Raw genomic sequence first — 20,286 nt, forward strand, 5'->3', positions numbered from 1 at the left:
AAATGCTTCCCTAAAAGAACATAAATAGTGTTATGACAAGAAAAATAAACACCTCTTCACGAATCTCTAGAAGGAGGTGTTTCATGCATGATTTGGATATTTGTTGAGGAAAAATTCATATCTATATATATATATATATATATATATATATATATATATATATATATATATATATATATATATATATAAAATCTATATTTTAAATCCAATCTCATAAATTCCCTCGTTTTCTGTAATTTTATGAATCTAAGACAAAAAAGTATTTTGAAATTATATAATATTAAATAAACATCTAAAGAATGATATGAACATCTTATATATCAAATTGATATAAGCAAAATAATAAATTTCGCTCGCTGATAAACCGATCGTTACAATATCAATCTGTATAAATTAATCAGTCTTGTTTGTTGCAGTAGTTACTCCTTTATTGCCTTTCTCAATTTTTCTTCTTTTGCTTCTTAAAGAGACCAATAAATACACGGACTATTTCCTGCCTTAAATAATATGAAAAGTCATCCTGCCGTAGTTTGCTCATTAGGAGTTGAAAAAGAATCATTGAAAATTTCCTTCCGCCCGAGAGGGACTATTCACTTGGAGAATTTAAATTGATAAAAGCATTTATATTTAGCCGATTCAACTATTTTATAAATACACACACACACACACACACATATATATATATATATATATATATATATATATATATATATATATATGAATATATATGTGTATATATATGTATACACACACACACACACACACACATATATATATATATATATATATATATATATATATATATATATATATATATATATATATATATGAGCCATCAAAATTGACAATTAAATATTTAGAGAGCTATGAACAGAGATTTAACCCTTCCACCCTTATCCACTTTTCTAACTACAACCTTCTGGTTCGGCTATTTGTGGGAGAATGGGGTTTGTAAGTATACATAAGGGGTTATTCCCTCCTATGAGCGTAGGACTACTGTTCTCCCCTGAATATGACAGGATATATATATATATATGTATATATATATATATATATATATATATATATATATATATATATATATATATATATATATATATATATATATACATATATTATATGTTTTTTCAAAAAGGCCCTTAAAAAACACAGGAAATATAAATAAATCACTGTATTTCGACCAATAAACATTGGCCCTCTTGAGAATGTAAAGTAAAAATAAGGAATACAGTGGAGAGTGAGGGTTTACATAGGGAAGCAAAAGGGTGTTTCCAATTGTTCTACAGTTGTTTTATGTGCTGGAAGGATTAGCCAAATTTAATTACATCCAGCTGCGTGTTGTATTGTTGAGCCGCTCGGAGGTAAATCCTGGAATCAGCCATCATAAATCAATCAAAAACAATGAACGTATCCGGCTGCTAATGGAAAGCTGATACAGTGGACAATACTTTTCTCAACCCTAACATTAAGAAGATGATCCATGGAGACCGACCACCAGATATGTATCAAAGGTCAAGACATCCTCCGAGCGGCTCAACAATAGGAAGACGCACCTGGATGTAATTAAATTTGGCTAATCCTTCCAGTACGGAAAACAACTGTAGAACAGTTGAAAACACCATTTTGCCTTCCTATAAAAACCGCCACTCTCTACTGTATTTCTTATTTTTACTTTACATCCTGAAGAGGGCCAATGTTTATTGGCCGAAATATAGTGATTTATTTATATTTCCTATGTTTTTTTTTATGGGCCTTTTTGAAAACAACATGTTCGATTATATTTATAAGCAAGACACACACACACACACACACACACACACACACACACATATATATATATATATATATATATATATATATATATATATATATATATATATATATATATATATATACATACATATATATATACATATATATTATAAGATGGTCTTACGTCTGGGAACCAAACGTATGTTATATATATTACGACTGGTAACCTAAACAGCCTCCAAGTTCCAAACTCACCTGTTTGTTTTTACGTTAAATCTGTTACACTTGAAAATATTAACACCCAAGCTCTGAGACCGTTGAATAACTTCCTGATAGCAATATACAAAACACTGAATATCCAAAGGACTCATAAGTACACTCAAAACACAACTGGGTAATTATTCTTAAGACTTATTTAAAACCACCTTTTACTTCGATTCTTCACAGGATACAAGTGAATATGTAATAATCACTGATGAATGAAATAATAAACTCTCTAACAAGAATAAATATATTCTATATAAATCGCAACACTTTGAAAGAATTTACATAACAATATAATCACTCAAAATATTAAGTATGATCAAAACTTAGATTAAAACAAAAATGTTGCGAACTGATTATCAAATAATCACTTGACTTGAAATATTAAATCTGACTTAACCTACGACTAATATAAAAGAAATATTACTTATGAAACTTATACAATTACTTGTTTCACTTGAAATTAGAATTTACACAATATTTAATTAGTCTTAACACTCAGTGAATATAGTCAACCTGATAACGATACGAAAACCTTTCACATTACTACATGGCCAGTTACAAAACCATTAAACAATGTCAATAATCACCCTAAGCCAATAGATTTAAAATTAGGATGATTTGCAACAGCATTTTAATACATGTTATACACTGGACAGAAAATCACTTAGGAGAGGACACACTATAGCTACTGAGAGAGAGAGAGTGAGGGAGGCACTTTGGCTCTTTCACAGGCCGGCTGAATCTCTACTGCTACTATGTAACCATGGAGCGCCTCTATAAGACTTAGCTACTTCCAGAACAAACCAGGTCCGAGATCTGGAAGTGTGCGGGCTAGGCCTAAGGGCGTCAGAGTTATCAATTAGATAAAAAATGTAAAGAGACGAATCCTAGGTTTCATGCAACTCTTGAACGCATACCCACGCAACATGGAGACAAACTCTCTCAGCAACCTCCACCGACCTTTGTTGTCGAAATAATGAAAAAAAGATTAATCTAACGCTAGGTACTCAAGAACCTTCCAAGGCACATGACATATAAGAATTTCGTATTTTCTCACAAACATGAGGCAATACTCCATAAAAACATAAGAAAATTTACATAAAACCTTGTACATATCTTGCACGGATCACATAACACTCAAACAGATTACGTAGGAGTTCATAACAAAAATACGCGAAATAAAAAGTTAATTCTTAAAAATATCATAAATTCACATATATTAATTTGAATGAAGATTACAATGAAATTAATGACGAACGTCTTACATGATTTACATGATAAACTTATACCTACACGAGGGTAACTCATCTTAAGAGCTGGCTAACCTCTTCAATGCACAAATGAAAACATAAATAAAATCATTAATAAACTACTGTATTTACTCTACACTAGACCAGCTTCGTTAGAATATATATATATATATATATATATATATAAATATATATATATATATATATATATATATATATATATATATATATATATATATATATATTTATATATATATATATATATATATATATATATATATATATATATATATATATTATAGGGGAGATGTATGTCTGTAAACAGATACATCATAAAGGGATTCTTAAAACAAAGTTAAATATATCGAAGTTCCTCACTCAACAGTAATGCTTGAACGTGTCTCTCCTCTAAGGGGGAAATCTAAAACGTGAAGAACGAGACAGCAAAAACATCTCAAAGTCTTTTCATAAAGAACAGGAAAGCTGACGATGGGGTTTGGTCTCTAGTTAGCGAGATAATATACATGTCTAGGAAACCAATAAAGGATTGGTCGAATTTATCTAACAATCTTTTTTTTTATATTGGAGTTATGTATTCTCTATTCTTGCAAGGATTTCCTTCCCTCATATTTTTAAACATTTAATACATACAATTTATTCGGTATTCATTACTATCTTTTCCTTTATATAATTGTTATCTGTAAATTGCTCATTATATATTCATGAAATACATTACATAATTAGTTAACATACATGAGTTATTATGTTACTTACTTAAGTAATAATAATAATAATAATAATAATAATAATAATAATAATAATAATAATAATAATAATAATAATAATAACAATAATGATAATAATAATAAAAAAAATAGTGATAATGATAATTTACTCCAAACCAGTTTGTTAATCTCATATATTTTATCTTAATGGAAACCAACGGTATTAATCACACACACACACACAGACACACACACACACACTATATATATATATATACATATATATATATATATATATAAACATGTATATATTATACTGTATATATATATATATATATATATATATATATATATATATATATATATATATATATATATATATATATATATATATATATTATTATTATTATTATAAAACATGTGGAATATCTCCAGAGACATATAAGGGCTAAAGTTAATTCATTCTAAAAAAAAAAGTTTTTTCCGAGAATTTCAGCAAAACCATCAGAGACTATTGCAATTAGTACCATTCTCATCCCTTGGAGAAGATTAATAAACTTCTCAATTAGTACTAAATTCCAGGCAGATATCATTGTCTGTTGTGCGTAATTGCAAGTAACTTTATTTCAGCAGAAGTTGAGCTTTTATAACGACAACGTCGGGGGAAGAAGGTAACAGAACTTTAAATAGATTGATACAAGAACATAGAGGAAGAAACAAGTTATCAGTGTGAGGGATGAGCAATGACAATACACAAAATACAGAAATACCGTTACTGTATACGATCGTGTAATATGACTGTGGTACCCGACTTCCGCACCTAAAAAAGACATGCGTGTGAAATAGGGCGCTCTGCTCTTGAGAAGCTTACTGTAGGCGGGTCATCTGGTAGGAGATATGCAAGTTTTAGGTGATCAGTGGAGACCCAGTCTTCTTTACCACGCATGTTGAGAAGGAAAGCATTTGGCGTAAGACGGATCACAAGGAGAAGGCCTGTGTAAGTGGGCGTTAACGGTTGTTTGCTAGTGTTGCTGTGCAAGAAAATGTGCATTGCCGAGTGCATATCTGTCGGTAGGTGTTGCTTAGCTGGAGGCCCGTAAGTCTGGCGGAATTAAGTAAATTTTCCCATAATGTGACGTAGGAACTGGAGATTGTTGGAAGAGGTTATAAATGGAAAAAAATTCGTCAGGGACGACCACCGTGTCGTCATACACCATTTCAGCTGCCAAGATATCCAGGGTGTCTGCAGGAGTGGTCTTTAGCCTCAGGAGGATCCAGGGAAGCTGGCTAAATAAGTTGGAGTCCTTGCAGCTGGATACCAAAGCTGCTTTGAGAGTACGGCAAAAACGTTCAAAAATATCATAGGCTGCAGGATTGTATGTGGTTATTTGATGAAGGGTGATACCCAGGAAATTCAAGAATGATGCCCACAATTGAGAGTTGAAAGTGGTACCCCTGTTGAAACTAATACGCTCTTCGAAACCAAATCTCGCTATCCATCCTGAGAGTAAGTCAGATGTACATGAGGTGGACCGTGCAGTTTCCATGGGAATGCCTTCAGGCATAGGAGTGGAGCAGTGAATGCGGTAAACAGGTAACGATGTCCTTGTTATGTTGGTAAGGGACATAAAACACCCATAAGATTGTGGGCAAAGTGCCACTGAGGTTGAGGAAAGGTACCTTCTCCTGAATCCATGTTCCAATGTACTTTTGAGGTCTAACATTAGGTGCAGGCGCGGACTGAATCCTTAGTATCCTTAGTAATGCCATGACAAATAAACTTTGTCTTCGGCAGCTGTGCAGTAGAATGAGCGAGGGATGTGAAAGGCCATGAATGAAATCAAACACCTGTCGGCACATGGGAGAAGGTATCCACGGTCTAGGTCTACCAGTACTGACGCCACAGAGGAGGGTAACATTGGAGACGTCGAAAGGGACGTCCTCCCAGCAGAGGGATGTGCAGGATGTCCTACATGTTTGGTGCTCTGGATCTTTTCGTTGGGTTTCTTCCAAGGCGTTATAGTTCAATCCCAGGTGAATGGCAGTCAATGTGTTTCTTGACAGGGCATTGTCAACGGGATACTTTTTCCCAGGGACGTGCTGGAGGGTAAAATATTATTCGGCCACGGTGGAGAAATGTTGGTGTTGTCGGGAGGAAATAAGTGAAGTGTTGGATTGTCGAGTGAAGGCGTGCACTAGAGGCATGTGGTTAGTGTGAATGATGAAGGTCGTACCTTACAAGAAGTAGTGAAAGTGATGGATATCCAAGTGCACCCCCAGCAATTTGCTTGAAAGGTAGAGAAGGCGGATTACGCCTTGAGCAGTTTCACATTGAAGAAGGCCAATGGGTGGGGCAAGGCATTGACTTCCGCCTCGAGGACTGCCCCAATAGCGACGTCACTGTCATTGGTGGAGAGAAGGAGAGGTGCATATGGCATAGGAAAAGTGGGAGAAACAGCGGTTTATATGGCCTTTTTTTTACATTGCAGAAGGCCATTTCTTGAAGTGGACACCACTTCAGGTCTTTTGCTTGCCCTTGAGGGAGGCATAGGGTGGGGCAAGTGTGGCGGTGAGGGTTGGCAGGGAACGATGATAATAGTTGATCATGAACAAGAATTATTGCAGTGCTTTGACGTTTGAGGGTGCAGGTAAGTTCTAAATGGCTTCTATCTTCTCAGGGAGAGGAGGGACTCCTTCAGGAGTGATGCGTTACCCTAAGAACGATACTTCATTGGCACCAAAGGTACACTTGTCATACCGGAAAGAAAGAGCATTGTGTTGTAGGCGGTTGAGCACAATGTGTTCCTCTTTGGAGAAAGAAAACATAAGTATATCGTCGACGTAACATACATAGAAGAGGAGGTCCCATAAGATGCCACCCATGAGATGTTGAAAAGTGGCCCCAGAATTACGAAGGCCAAACCAGGAGTAATTGAAGGCATATGTACCGAAGGGCGTGGTGATGGTGGTCTACGGGATGCCTTCTGGGTTCATGGGCACTTGAAAATATCCCTTCAGGAGGTCGAGCTTGGAGTAAACCTTTGCTTTTTGCAAGTAGGAGGTCACGTCGGCAATGCTTGGGAGGGGGTAGTGAATCGGTTCAGTCTGCAGGTTCAGGCACCTGTAATCCCCACACAGACGCAGAGAGTCATCTTTCTTCAGAACAATTTGCAAGGGTGAAAACCATGGCCTGGCTGCCAAATGATCCGGTGCCAGAGCGTCTGAATCTTGTGAACACTGTTGCTTTATAACAACAGTTTTAGTGAAAGAAGGACACAAATTTTCAAACAGATTGATAAAAGTACATACAGCTAGAAACAAGTTATCAGTGTGAAGGGAGAGCAATAATGACTATGTACAAAAACTAGAAATGCTGTTATCGTGTACGAGCGCGTGATACCTGTGCAGAACACTGTTCAGAAGTCTGTGATTTAGCATTCAAAGATTCCTTTCGTCCTTTGTCATTCGAATTATATAAGAGCAAATTATCTTTGGATGTTTTTGGATTCTTGGCAATATTGAAAGTTTTTTGTAAATACTTGTAATTTGCGAGTAGGTGAAGGGAAGTAGGATTTCTTCCATCAAATTCTTTAATGGCACCGATAGCAAATTTATTTCTTGCAATAAAGGCGTTTTTCTTAGGGAATATTACAGTAATTACTATAACATTACAGGGAAAAGTTACTTAAAGGATTTTGATGAGGAAATCTGTAAGTATAATTACTTATTGAAATAATACTAATGATATTAATTATAATAACCATATTATTTAAAGTGTAAACTATATTGTGAATAGTGGAAGGAGATGTATTCACATAGTGAGACTGGTTCTATATAAAATAAAAGGATGAATAATGAATATTAAGGAATAGTTTTACAGTAATACTGCTATTGACGTATGATTCTCTGGTTATCTTTTTTTGTGATGAATGCTAAGCTTTATAAGTCAATAGCAAGGACAATGTATGGGGAAATGGAGAGGTATTGTGAAAAAATTACAAAAGGAAAAAAAAAAAGGCAGAAAATACCTATAGAATCTTTATCAAAATATGTTTAACAAAAACTTAAGCACTGGACAGTGGGTAGAAATAATGAACGGATATGGCAATAGTGCCCATAAATTAAATGGAATTACTCTCGATCCAAAGTAGAGTGAAATTATATTCGAGGTTGCTGAGGTTCTGGAAAAGATATATCACTGTTGGTGTCAGAGAAAACGTTATCCTTATTTTCTGCTTAAGTTTGTATTATTAGTATTCTTATTAGAGTTTTCTCAATGTACACAATCAGAACGTCTATATTTCAAAGTACAATCACACAATATACATGACAGTTTCCCTTGCAAATGTATTTGATATGTAAATACACTTTGGTCAAAAGAGAATCTGTATATTACAATTTAAATTTCATTCAAAGTCATTTTTGTTACCACTAGAGAGTTATGGGGTCCTTCGAGTGGCCAGACAATATTTCATTGAATCCTGTTTTCTGGTTACGGCTTCCATTGTCTTTACCTACATTTACACCGATTAGTCTGGCCTATTCTTCACACATTCTCCTCTAGTCGCATACACTTTACAACACTGAGATTACCAAACAATTCTTTTTCACTCCAGAGGTTAACTACTGCAATACAATTGTTCAATGGCTACTTTCCTCTTGATAAGGGTAGAAGAGGCTCTATAACCATGGTAAGGAACTCTTCTATGAGAAGGACACTGCAGAATAAAACCATAGTTCTCTAATCTTGGGTACTGCCATAGCATCTGTACCATGGCCATCCACTGTCTTGGATTAGAGTTCTCTTGCTTAATGGTTCACTCGTGCACTCTATTCTATCTTCTTTTTCTTCCTCTTGTTTTTTCTAAGTTTTTATCGTTTATATATGAAAGATCAAATTTAATGTTGTTACTGTTCCTAAAATATTTTATTTTGATTGTTTATATCTTCTCTTTTAGTTTATTTCTTGATTTCCTTTCCTAACTGGGCTATTTTTCCCTGTTGGAGCCCTTAGGCTTATAGTATTCTGCTTTTCCAACCAGGGTTAAAGCTTAACTTGATAATGATAATAAGACAAATCATGTCTTTACATAGATTTTATATCTGAGATGTTTTCTGATGAATGAAAGGTTGACATATGCTTAGGAAGGAGGAAAAGATATAATGCCAGGAAATATGAATATCAATGCTCTTATGATCTTGAAGAAAAGAAGACCACATATGAAGAAGCTAAATACTTTATCTTAAAATAAATAATTATTTAAGGTCGATAAGAATCCTTCTTAATGCAAATAGAACGAATGGTTAATCATTGCTAATTGACAGAGTCCAACCTGACAAACTAACACTCTCAAACAATTTAGCCTTTTCCGGTACAGGCAACTCCACAGCAGCAACCATGCCCTCTTTTACAAATTCAACTTCTTTGAAATTAGCTCACTTACAAAAAAAAAGAAAACTAGTCTGAACAATTTTATCTTTATCACAAGGTCTGGAGAAAGTACCTTGTTGGGATTCCAAAGCTCTGTTAAGAGCATTAATTTTAATCACAAGTAATTGACTTTAGTGTGCCTTGGCTTTTTTTCAACACAGCCAGTGCCTCTCCACAGACAAACACACTGATTTCCCCCGTACATCACTATAGAAAATAATCGTTTGACCAGTTGTTTTGAAATGCTCGACATTCGGCATCAACCTTCCTCATTTTTTACTGTTGATATTTTTGGTATGATATAACTATCCATTGCGTGCGCGAAAAATGTCTGCAGAGCTTCGCCTGTGCTCAACAGTAACTGTAGTGTAGTCTAAATTTAACGTGAACTGAAACTTCGTCTGCAATGCAAAGTAACCTGTACCGAACGTGTAGAATCCATAGATGAGTCTCTTATCCACACACCCTCTGACGAAAAACGTAGGGGGTACGCGAAACTTGTGTCAATTTAACCGTTGTAGCTGAATGTAAATTATTAATCCAATAAACATAGACATTTAAATCTCTTGAACTTTCATTTTATGAGTTTAATGTGGCTATGCCACAATAACTTGATCATTTTATTTAGACATTGTTTGAGTTTTTCTACTCATATACATTGACTCTCAGGCAGACCAAAAGATTTAACTGTACATGACTCAAGGGCCGGTTAGAAAGACCTCGGGGGCCGATTACCGGCCCCGGGGGCCGTAGGTTCCCCACCACTGCCCTAGGGCCTACAGTAGACATGCACCTAGGTACTGATAGTTTGAAACCATCTGTAACTATTCTCATGTAATAGACGATTTGTTGGTTGCACAATATGTGGCAATTCTTTTAGATATTTTGGACGACCGGTTCTGATAACTTGGTGAGTTATTGTACATATTTTATTTTCAATTCTTGCTTTAATCGTCAGCCAATGTATATCAATTAGTATAGAAGTGATCCTTTTTCTAGGTGGGACACCTTTTACCAGTCTTGCTCCTCTATTTATCGTGTTTTGTATTTTCTTAAGTTGTACTTCTGGTAGATTGTAGTAGATGAAGTTACAGTGGTCAATTCTGGTAATCCCACAGTTTATCAGAAGTTTCTTTACGGAACTTTCATCCAGGTACTTTTTTTTATAAAAGCAATATTTCTTAGATGATAACCAACAGTTTTTACTACATTATTTATCTGGGCATTTAGAGAGAAGTTGCAGTCAAGAAATGCGCCTAGATCACGAACTTTACTTGATATCGGCACTGAGTCATTATTTATATTTATTTGAACATCACCCAAGCTTTTCATGGTGTTTCTCTTTCCCACCACCATAAACTTAGTTTTATTTTCATTTAATTTTAGCAGTTTAATTGTCATCCATTCTCTATCACTATCAAGGATTCGGTTAAGGGTTTCTGTAGTTTCGTCTATATCATTTATGGAGAAGTAAAATTGTGTCATCCGCAAATAGTTTGAACTTCACACTATGACTTTGTAGTATTTTCGATAGACCTATGTCATATATGCAGAATAAGATTGGGCCAAGCACACTCCCCTGGGGTAACCTTTTGTTTAAAGGTGCATGTAGTGAATAAGAGTTTCCAATTTGTAAACAGTGATTTCTACCAACCAAGTAGTCTTTCAGGTATTCGAAAGCTTGATTTACAAGGCTGATAGACTGTAGATCATTTAGTAGCAGTTCATGCAAAACTATCAAAAGCAGAAGCACTAAGATCAAGTAATTATAAAATATCATTTATTTTCATCCATCATTTCCAGCATATCATTTACAACAGAGCAGATGGTTGTCTTTGTAGAGTATAGTTTTTTTGTAGCAGATTGGTTGTCAGGCAAAGCTTCCATTACTTCTAAGTGACTGACGCGTTGTTCAAGAATTACATATGCTAGCACTTTTGGAACAAAGAACAGATTCGAAATAGGTCAATATGAGCTTAATTCCTGGTAGTCCAGGGCACTTCTTCAGAACTGGTCCGTCTTCCATGACTTTAGAATCCGAACTTGATATTGGGTGTCTTAAGAGAGATGTTGTGAAGCGAATTATAATTCTTAGGAATCGACATATTTGGAAAATCTCAGATGCTCCTGTGATCTTTTCGTCTTACAGTGCCCCACATGTAACATTCCCGGCTCCCCAAAATCTTGTTAAGTCTTTTCATGACAAGAGTTTGTTGGCGGATACTGTGGGATTTCTACTGAATTAAATTTCCGGATTTTCCTGGGTGGGACATAAATGAGATCTCAGAAGCATAGAGTCTTCTTAACTAATATAACAGTCATTATATAGCTATTTTTTAACATCCTTAAGCCGAATGATCTAATGATTCACTACAATTATTCTATTCTAGAATTTCCACTTTGTTCATATCACCAGTAGTATACCATAAACGTCTTGACCCAGGAAAGAAAATACGATCAAACTATAAATTTTCTCTACCTTTTCAGATCACGGATTAATGCATGTATGCTGGGAGTTTGGAAAACCGATGCTGGTGCTGGATTTGTATGATGTTTTTTATGTTATGTGTAGCCACATTTTATGCGATGAACTTGATACTATCTTTATGTTTTACTAGTATTCATACCTATTTTGACGCATCTTTACAGCAATTCAATATTGTTTAACAAATACCTCCTTGTACCACAGTCTGAGGGAATTGCTGTACAAGTTGTCTATACGTGAGGGATATGTCAAGGTAAGTTTATCTAAAACTACTGTAGGCGATCCACACACCCACCCACTCTACCATGTCCCTTGCACTTGATCGAAAAGAAATATGTATATATATATATATATATATATATATAAACATATATATACATATATATATATATATATATATATATATATATATATATATATATATATATATATGTTCAGTTTCCAACTTTTATTCATAGCCTCTGGTGGCGTGACTGGCAACAACCTTGCCTTTCATTTTATGGGGCTAGGGTTCGATTCTAGTATGAGATAGAAATTTATCTTTATTTGAGCGCATTGTGTTGATTTTCATCCACATTGACTCATTTGAATTAAAAGCTATCAATTGTGTCACCTGGTGGGTTTAGAAGTAAGGGAAAACTCGCAGGTAAGAGACTGATGTCTCGCCGGGTAAATCCTGAAGTGCAGTTAGCACTTAGGTTCCGACTACTATTAGAGCCTCTGGTAGCATGTGTGTGTCTGTTTGGGTGTGTGTTTGGGTGTGTATGTGTATAAATAGGATAATAAATTTTTCATTTATCGATACTCTGATAATTATAAATTGTATTAATTTATCAAAAATTGGTAAATTACATTTGAATTTTCAAATATAATTTTATTTTCAGTGACTTTATATTGGAGTGGTAGTCCATCATTCAACTATTTTAGTCCTGACAAAAAGCCATACCTAAAATGAGTAAAGAGAAAACTGGCTCGGAGCTGATGGATCCACATATGAAATAAAACAATATGGCAGCAGTTTGCATATTCACCTGAAACCTAAATATAGGTTTGTTGGTCTGGTGAGAAGTCCTCTTAGATTTATAGACGTCAAATTTCCTCAAGTATCATTCTAAATGAAACCACAAGACTACACGTTACTATGAGTTGTAAGGAATTACAAGTATTTTGGATATCTCAATGACTTTTTAGTCCATTCGGGGAGACTCTATTTGGTTTTGGGTAGAGTGATTTGGTTTGAACGTTTAAAGAGTTTTCATGATCTTGTCTAACTAATTCTTGAACACTGTTACCATAATACAGTTTACTACATATGCTGGAAGTATGGTCCATGAATTTGCTATTTTGTATGTAAAGAACTTTCCATTTATTCCTTTAAGAATTTTGAATGCCTCTTTAACTGTCCCCTTAGTCGTCGAGTATGTAGATCAAATAAGTTTAAGCGTTCCATCCTCCGTTTACATTCAAATTGCCTTATTGTTGGAACTAGTTTGGTGGCCCTAGCTTATACTGCTTCCTATCTATCTATATCCTTCTGAATACTTGGAGCGCAGAATTGGACTTTTTATTCTAAATTGGGTCTTACTAGTGATGTGTACAGCTATAGTACATCGTCTTTTTTTCTGTATTTGAATTGTCTTTTTATGTAACCTATCAGTTTCTGTGCAATCTTTTCAAATTTTAGGCTCCCTTTGGTGAACTTTAAATCATTGTTAATGATAATAACGAGATCTTCCTCCTAGTTCACACTTCCTATTTTATTACCAAGCAGTGGGTTATTGTAACCAATGTGCATAACTTTTCATTTCCCACAGTTAAAATGCATTTGCTATTTGGCGGGGCATTCACGTAACTTAATTAGATCGTCTCTTGAGGCTTCTACGTCATTTGAGTTCACAGCATTTATACTCAGTTTAGTATCGTTGACTAATTTGGCTATTCTACTAGTTAATTCTAAATCTATGTTGTTAATGTAAATCAGATATAGTAATAGGCCAAGGTCGGATCCTTGGGTATTACGTTTGTAACACACCCCCGCTCGGAGGCTTCTCCATTGATTACAACTCTCTGTTTTCTGTTTGTCAGACAATCTGGCTCGAATCCAATCAGCTGGCTCGACTCTTCTTGAAAGTGAGTGGAATCTATGGCAAACAAAGTTTCCAAGTCTAGATATTCTGTGGAGAGAGTAAGATTAACAATTCAAACAATGTTTTGAAAGCGAGGATATCCCTGAAGATACGAATTAATTTAATTTTCGGCTAGATCAAGGAGAGGAGAAATATAAAAAAAGAGCAAGCTTTATGAAAGACCTACCAGGAAAGGGGCTACTTGACAGTTGCAATGTGTCCAGTTGCTGCGTGACCCATTTCATCACCATCATCATCATTGTCCGTCGAGTATACTGTATAAACCTCCGAAAATTTACATCTCTTATGGCTTGCCATTTGAAGGCAAAGAGCCTGTGTTACACCAAAGGGTGTAGCAGTTTACGAAGCATAAAGATACGACGTCAAACCCATTACATCATTATAAGCGTGAACTTCATCCAAATTAGAAGCTAACAGGCATGGGTACTCATGAGGGGAGTAAAGAAGCTTCACTATTGCAGGGGGACTGCAGGTAGACTAAATAAGGTAAAGAGGACCAATACCACTAAAACGAGAATCAAATCAGAAATTAAGGCTGTATGAAAAAACAAGATTTTCTGAGGAAACGATCTTAATCTAGTTGCTGGTGTAGGCCCTTGTACTTCGGTGGAAGGAAAGGGATCATACTGGAATTTGCCACAGGGCACCATGAAAGTTAGGGATTTTTTTTTCTTTACTAAAAATAGATTTAGAAATTTTCAGTTTATCAATGTATATATATATATATATATATATATATATATATATATATATATATATATAGATAGATAGATAGATAGATAGATAGATAGATATTATTTGCTAAGCTACAACCCTAGTTGAAAAAGCAGGATGCTTTATGCCCAAGGCCACCGACAGGGAAATAGCCCTGTGAGGAAAGGAAAAAAGGAAATAAATAAACTACAACATGATTAATTGTTAATTAGAATAAAATATTTAAAGACCAATAACGTATTGAAATAAATCTTCCTTATGTAAATTATAAAAACCTAAAAAAACAATAGGAAGATAAAAAAGAGAGAGTAGTGTGCCCGAGTGCACCCCCAAGCAAGAGAACTCTTCCTCAAGACAGTAGAAAACCATGGTATAGTGGCTATGCACTACCAAAGACTAGTGGACAACGGTTTGATTTTAGAGTGTCCTCCTAGAAGAGCTACTTACCATAGCTAAAGAGTTTCTTCTACCTTTACCAGGAGGAAAGTAGCCGCTGAACAATTATATTGCAGTAGTTAACCCCTAGAGCTAAGAAGAAATGATAGGTAACCTCAGTGTTGTCAGGTGTATGAGGACAGAAGAATGTGCCAGATTATTCAGTGTATGTGTAGGCAATGGGAAAATGAGTCGTAACCAGAGAGAAGGATCCAATGTAGCACTGTCTGTGGCCAGTCAAAGGGCCCAATGACTCTAGCGGTGAAATGGTTAGAAAGGTATGTGGGCTACGTTTGAAAACAGGAGAATTTAATGGAGTCAAAGGTTTTCCTTTTTTCAGTTCCATCGAAATTTAGGCAAACGGAAAATGTGGAGTATGGTAACCAAAAAAAAAAAAAAAAAAAAAAAAAAAAAAAAAAAAAAAAAAAAAAAAAAAATGTTTTATGTATACATGTATGTATATGAAAATCTTTTTATATGTTGTTTTAAATGTCTTTTGTATATATCGACAATGGAAGAAAACTCTACTTTCACTTTATAGAGAATGGTGAAATGAAACTGCAAATGGAAAATTTCTGATTTGCCCACTGTACACATCAAGATTGCAATGAAAGCATCAGGGGAAATTCCTCCGACTCGAACAAACCTTTTCAATAACTGCAAAGCAGAGTATTTTCTTTTTGTAAATCAGGGTGTGAGAATAATATAATATTTTTTATAATACTTTTCTACGAGAGCTGGTCTTGTGATAGCGTCAAATTTGAACGTTGTCGGTACATAATGCTATTTATTATAAAAATAAGATATTCACCATTGCATCTTTACTGCTCTGGTTGTCTGCAACTATCCTTTTTCATCATCAATGCTTAAATTCTTGATGTTATGCATAAGGGAAGATGCATAGTAATTGTGTTGGGTTTTGTGTCGTCTTATTCCTCTTACCACTTACATATGATTATGGTTTGGCGTTTTTATCTTCCTTTTAGGTTATACACTAGAAAATATTATGATTACCTACAGACGATACTGAAACCTTGTCTTTACAATCCTGACATAGTGATCCATGTCCCCTAGTTGGAAAAGCAAGATGCAATAAGCACAAGGGTTCTAACAAGAAAAAATAGCCCAGTGAGGAAAGGGAATAGATAAATAAAATAGTACTGCCATTGACCATAAATATTGATGCTACCGGACGCACATACCTGCATCATTCAGGAAGTAGAGATTCAGATAAATGAGAATTTATGATTTGATAGAATTCACAATCAGAAGAACTACAGCTAGATTATTTTAGAGTTTCCATTCGGAATAATGTTCTATTTCTATAATTAATCCCTCACATGCAGTGACCCTTTGAAAAATTGCGTCTGCTACTTTAGCTTATATATATATATATATATATATATATATATATATATATATATATATATATATATATATATATATCTATATATATATATATATATATATATATATATATATATAATTGTATTTTTCTTTTCAGATATGAAATAAGGTCTGGGTTGCTCATGAATCCGAAGCCAATATCTAATGTTTTCGGGGTTGGGGGTTGGAGGCATAGCCCCTCCCAGATTTCAATATTGAAGAAACGACATATTTACAAAAGAGCAGATGTTTCAAATGGTATTTGATAACTCTCCTATTCGTCGCATCCCCATAAACCTATCCTTTTATGAAAATAATATGCAGAATAGTCAGTTACGTCCTTTTCACCGTGAATAGAAATTTCATTCTTAGCTTTCACTTTTGAGAGACTTTGTGTCAACTTTTTTATTTGATTTCTCCGTCCCTTTTCAGGAGGATGGGACTCAGCGATGCTTTTCCCATCATTTCGCTTTGGGAAAATTCAGGAAGAAAGTCCGAGCCAGATCAAGGAATATATGTCTCTATCGTTGAATATATGTTAAAAGAGAAAACCACAGAAATTAATTTTCTTTGGGTAAAAATAAATTACTGGTTGATAGGAAATATTTCATTAACCTTCAGAGAATATAGAGATTTATTATTAACATTTGATATAAAAGGATATTACGAAATGAAAAAGTAGTAATAAAAATGGCTAATGATTAAGGCAAAATAATGTGAGAAGTTGGAGGTGATTGGGAGAGACGTTCAACGCAAGGAAGAGAAAAATGTCTACATTTTTTTATGAATATGAGAACAGGGAGGAAAGGAAATTAATGTTAAAAACATATCCTGAAAACCTTCATGGTAGGTTGAAAAATATTTCATCCATTTTTCATATTTTGCAGGAAACTCATACACACACACACACACACACACACACACACACACACATATATATATATATATATATATATATATATATATATATATATATATATATATATATATATATATATATATATATATATATAAAGCAGATGAGGCTGACTTTATGAATTCTGGAACTGGCAATGGTGTAAAAAATGCTTATAGAATAATTAATGAAATCTAGATTAAGGCAAAGAAGAAGCTTATACCGATCAAAAGGCGTGATGGCTATGATATAGAAACAGCAGATGAAGAAAGACAACGTTGCATGGAACACTTTAGTGAGGTTATGAATAGGAGATATGAAGGGAATAACTAATTTGATTGCTATACATGAAGTTGTTGAAGACCTTGATGTGCCCATGAATGAATTCAGTGTGTTTGAAGTCGAAGCTATCCTAAAAAAAAATAAAAGAGATGGAAAGGCCCGGGATACGATGGAATAACTGCCGAGGTGATACTGGCTAAAAATGAAGTGACTCCCACACTACTTATAAGATCATCTTGAAGAATGTGGCATGAAGAAGCAAACCCTGGTGAATGCAAGTTATGAGTGTTGGTGAAAATAGCCAAAAAAAGGAGACCTGACTAATTGCAATAATTACAGAGGCATAACACTTACAACAGTTGTTATGAAAATATATAGTATGCTTATTCTAAAGAGACTGGAGAGTAAGATTGATGAAGATATGAGAGATGAACAAGGAGGATTTAGAAAAGGTAGAATTTACACTGACCAAATTTTCTTTTCGAGATATGTTGTACAGCAAAGCGTACAATATAGAAATCCTCTTTTGATGGTATTTGTGGACTATGATAAATCCTTTGATAGTGTGCACCGGCCAATTTTGTGGAGAGTCCTGCGTTATTGTGGAATTCCTCTCAAATATGTAAATTTGATTAAGATTTTCCATGAGCATAGCAAGTGCAAAGTTAATGTTAATGGAGTCTTTTGAAATGAATTTCCAGTGAACAGCGGAGTACTCAAAAGGGAATATGTGTTCACCTATGTTGTTTATCCTCCTTATGGATTTTGTAAAGCGTAGGACGGTCAGAGATGGTGGAGAAAGATTGGACTGGATTGGTGATAGGAATTTAGGAGACCTAGAGTATGCTGATGATGCTGTACTTATTAGCAGAACACCACAGGATTTGTAATGCTTGATTACCAGAATGCATGAAATACCACAAGATGTTTGGATGAAGATAAATAGAAAAAGGAAAGTGATGATGTGTATGCAATGGAAGATGAAATATCATTGGAAGAATAAAGGTTTGATGAGGTAGAATCATTCCAGTATTTAGGAACTATGATCTCAGACACAGGGTCTTTAGAATTGGAGTTTGTTGAATGATTAAAAAAAGCAAATCAGATAATGGCTAGGTTAAGAAAAATTTGGAAATCAAATCACCTAGAATTGCATATAAAAATCAGACTATATATCAGTTTAGTGAGATCGGTGTTACTCTATGGACGTGCGTGATGGTGTGACAATGAAACAATCTCCAATAGAATTAGTAGATTTGAGAGTAAAGTCCTCAGAAGAATATTGGGAGTTAAATGGCAGGACAGGATTAGAAAGGAAACTATAAGAGAGATTAATTGAGTGCCATATGTGGATGAGATCATGATGAGTGGTAGATGGAGATGGTTTGGGCATGCTCTTCGCACTCCCTTATAGAGATTAGTTGACTAAAACATTCAACTGGGCTCCACAAGGCACTAGAAGAGTTGGAAGACTCAGGTCTACATGGCTGAGGACTATGAAGCGTGAAGTAGGAGAGGATGAATGGAGAAGCATTCAATTAGAAGCTCAAGACAGAGACGACTAGCAAAATATAACTGAGTCCCTTTTCGTCAAAAGGCGTGGGAGGAGATGATGATATATATACATACATACATACATGCATACATATATATATATATATATATATATATATATATATATATATATATATATATACACATGTATATGTATTTATATTTATATATATATATATATAGAAATAAATATATATATATATATATATATATATATATATATATATATATGTATATATATATATATATATATATATATATATATATAGGTATATATATATATATATATATATATATATATATATATATATATATATATATATATATATATATATATATACCGTATATACACCCACACACACACACACACACACATACATATATATATATATATATATATATATATATATATATATATATATATATATATATATGTATATATATATACATATATATATATGTGTGTGTGTGTGTGTACTGTATATTACAGATGTAATCTTCCTTAGCACGAAGATAACTTAATATATGGTAGTCCACATAAGGAAATTTGAAAGATATGTATATATACAGTAGAAATGCTCTACAATTCCGTCTGCCACTGGACAAAACTGTAGAACATTACTACATATACACATATTTCAATTTTCCTTATGTGGACTACCATATATATATATATATATATATATATATATATATATATATATATATACATATATATATATATATATATATATATATATATATATATATATATATACATATATATATATATATATATATATATATATATATATATATATATATATTCTTACGAAGGTTGTCTAACATAAAAATATATTTTTTTGTTCACCTTTTACATTTGTGTATTTAAGAGATGTATAGCCAACTAGTAAGGTGAGTTCCACTCCTGTAAGATTAAGTAAGCATATGTAATTTAATTGTATTTTCATTTAGTTCCGTACA

The sequence above is a fragment of the Palaemon carinicauda genome, chromosome 36 (genome assembly GCF_036898095.1).
Source record: "Palaemon carinicauda isolate YSFRI2023 chromosome 36, ASM3689809v2, whole genome shotgun sequence".
NCBI lineage: Eukaryota > Metazoa > Arthropoda > Malacostraca > Decapoda > Palaemonidae > Palaemon > Palaemon carinicauda.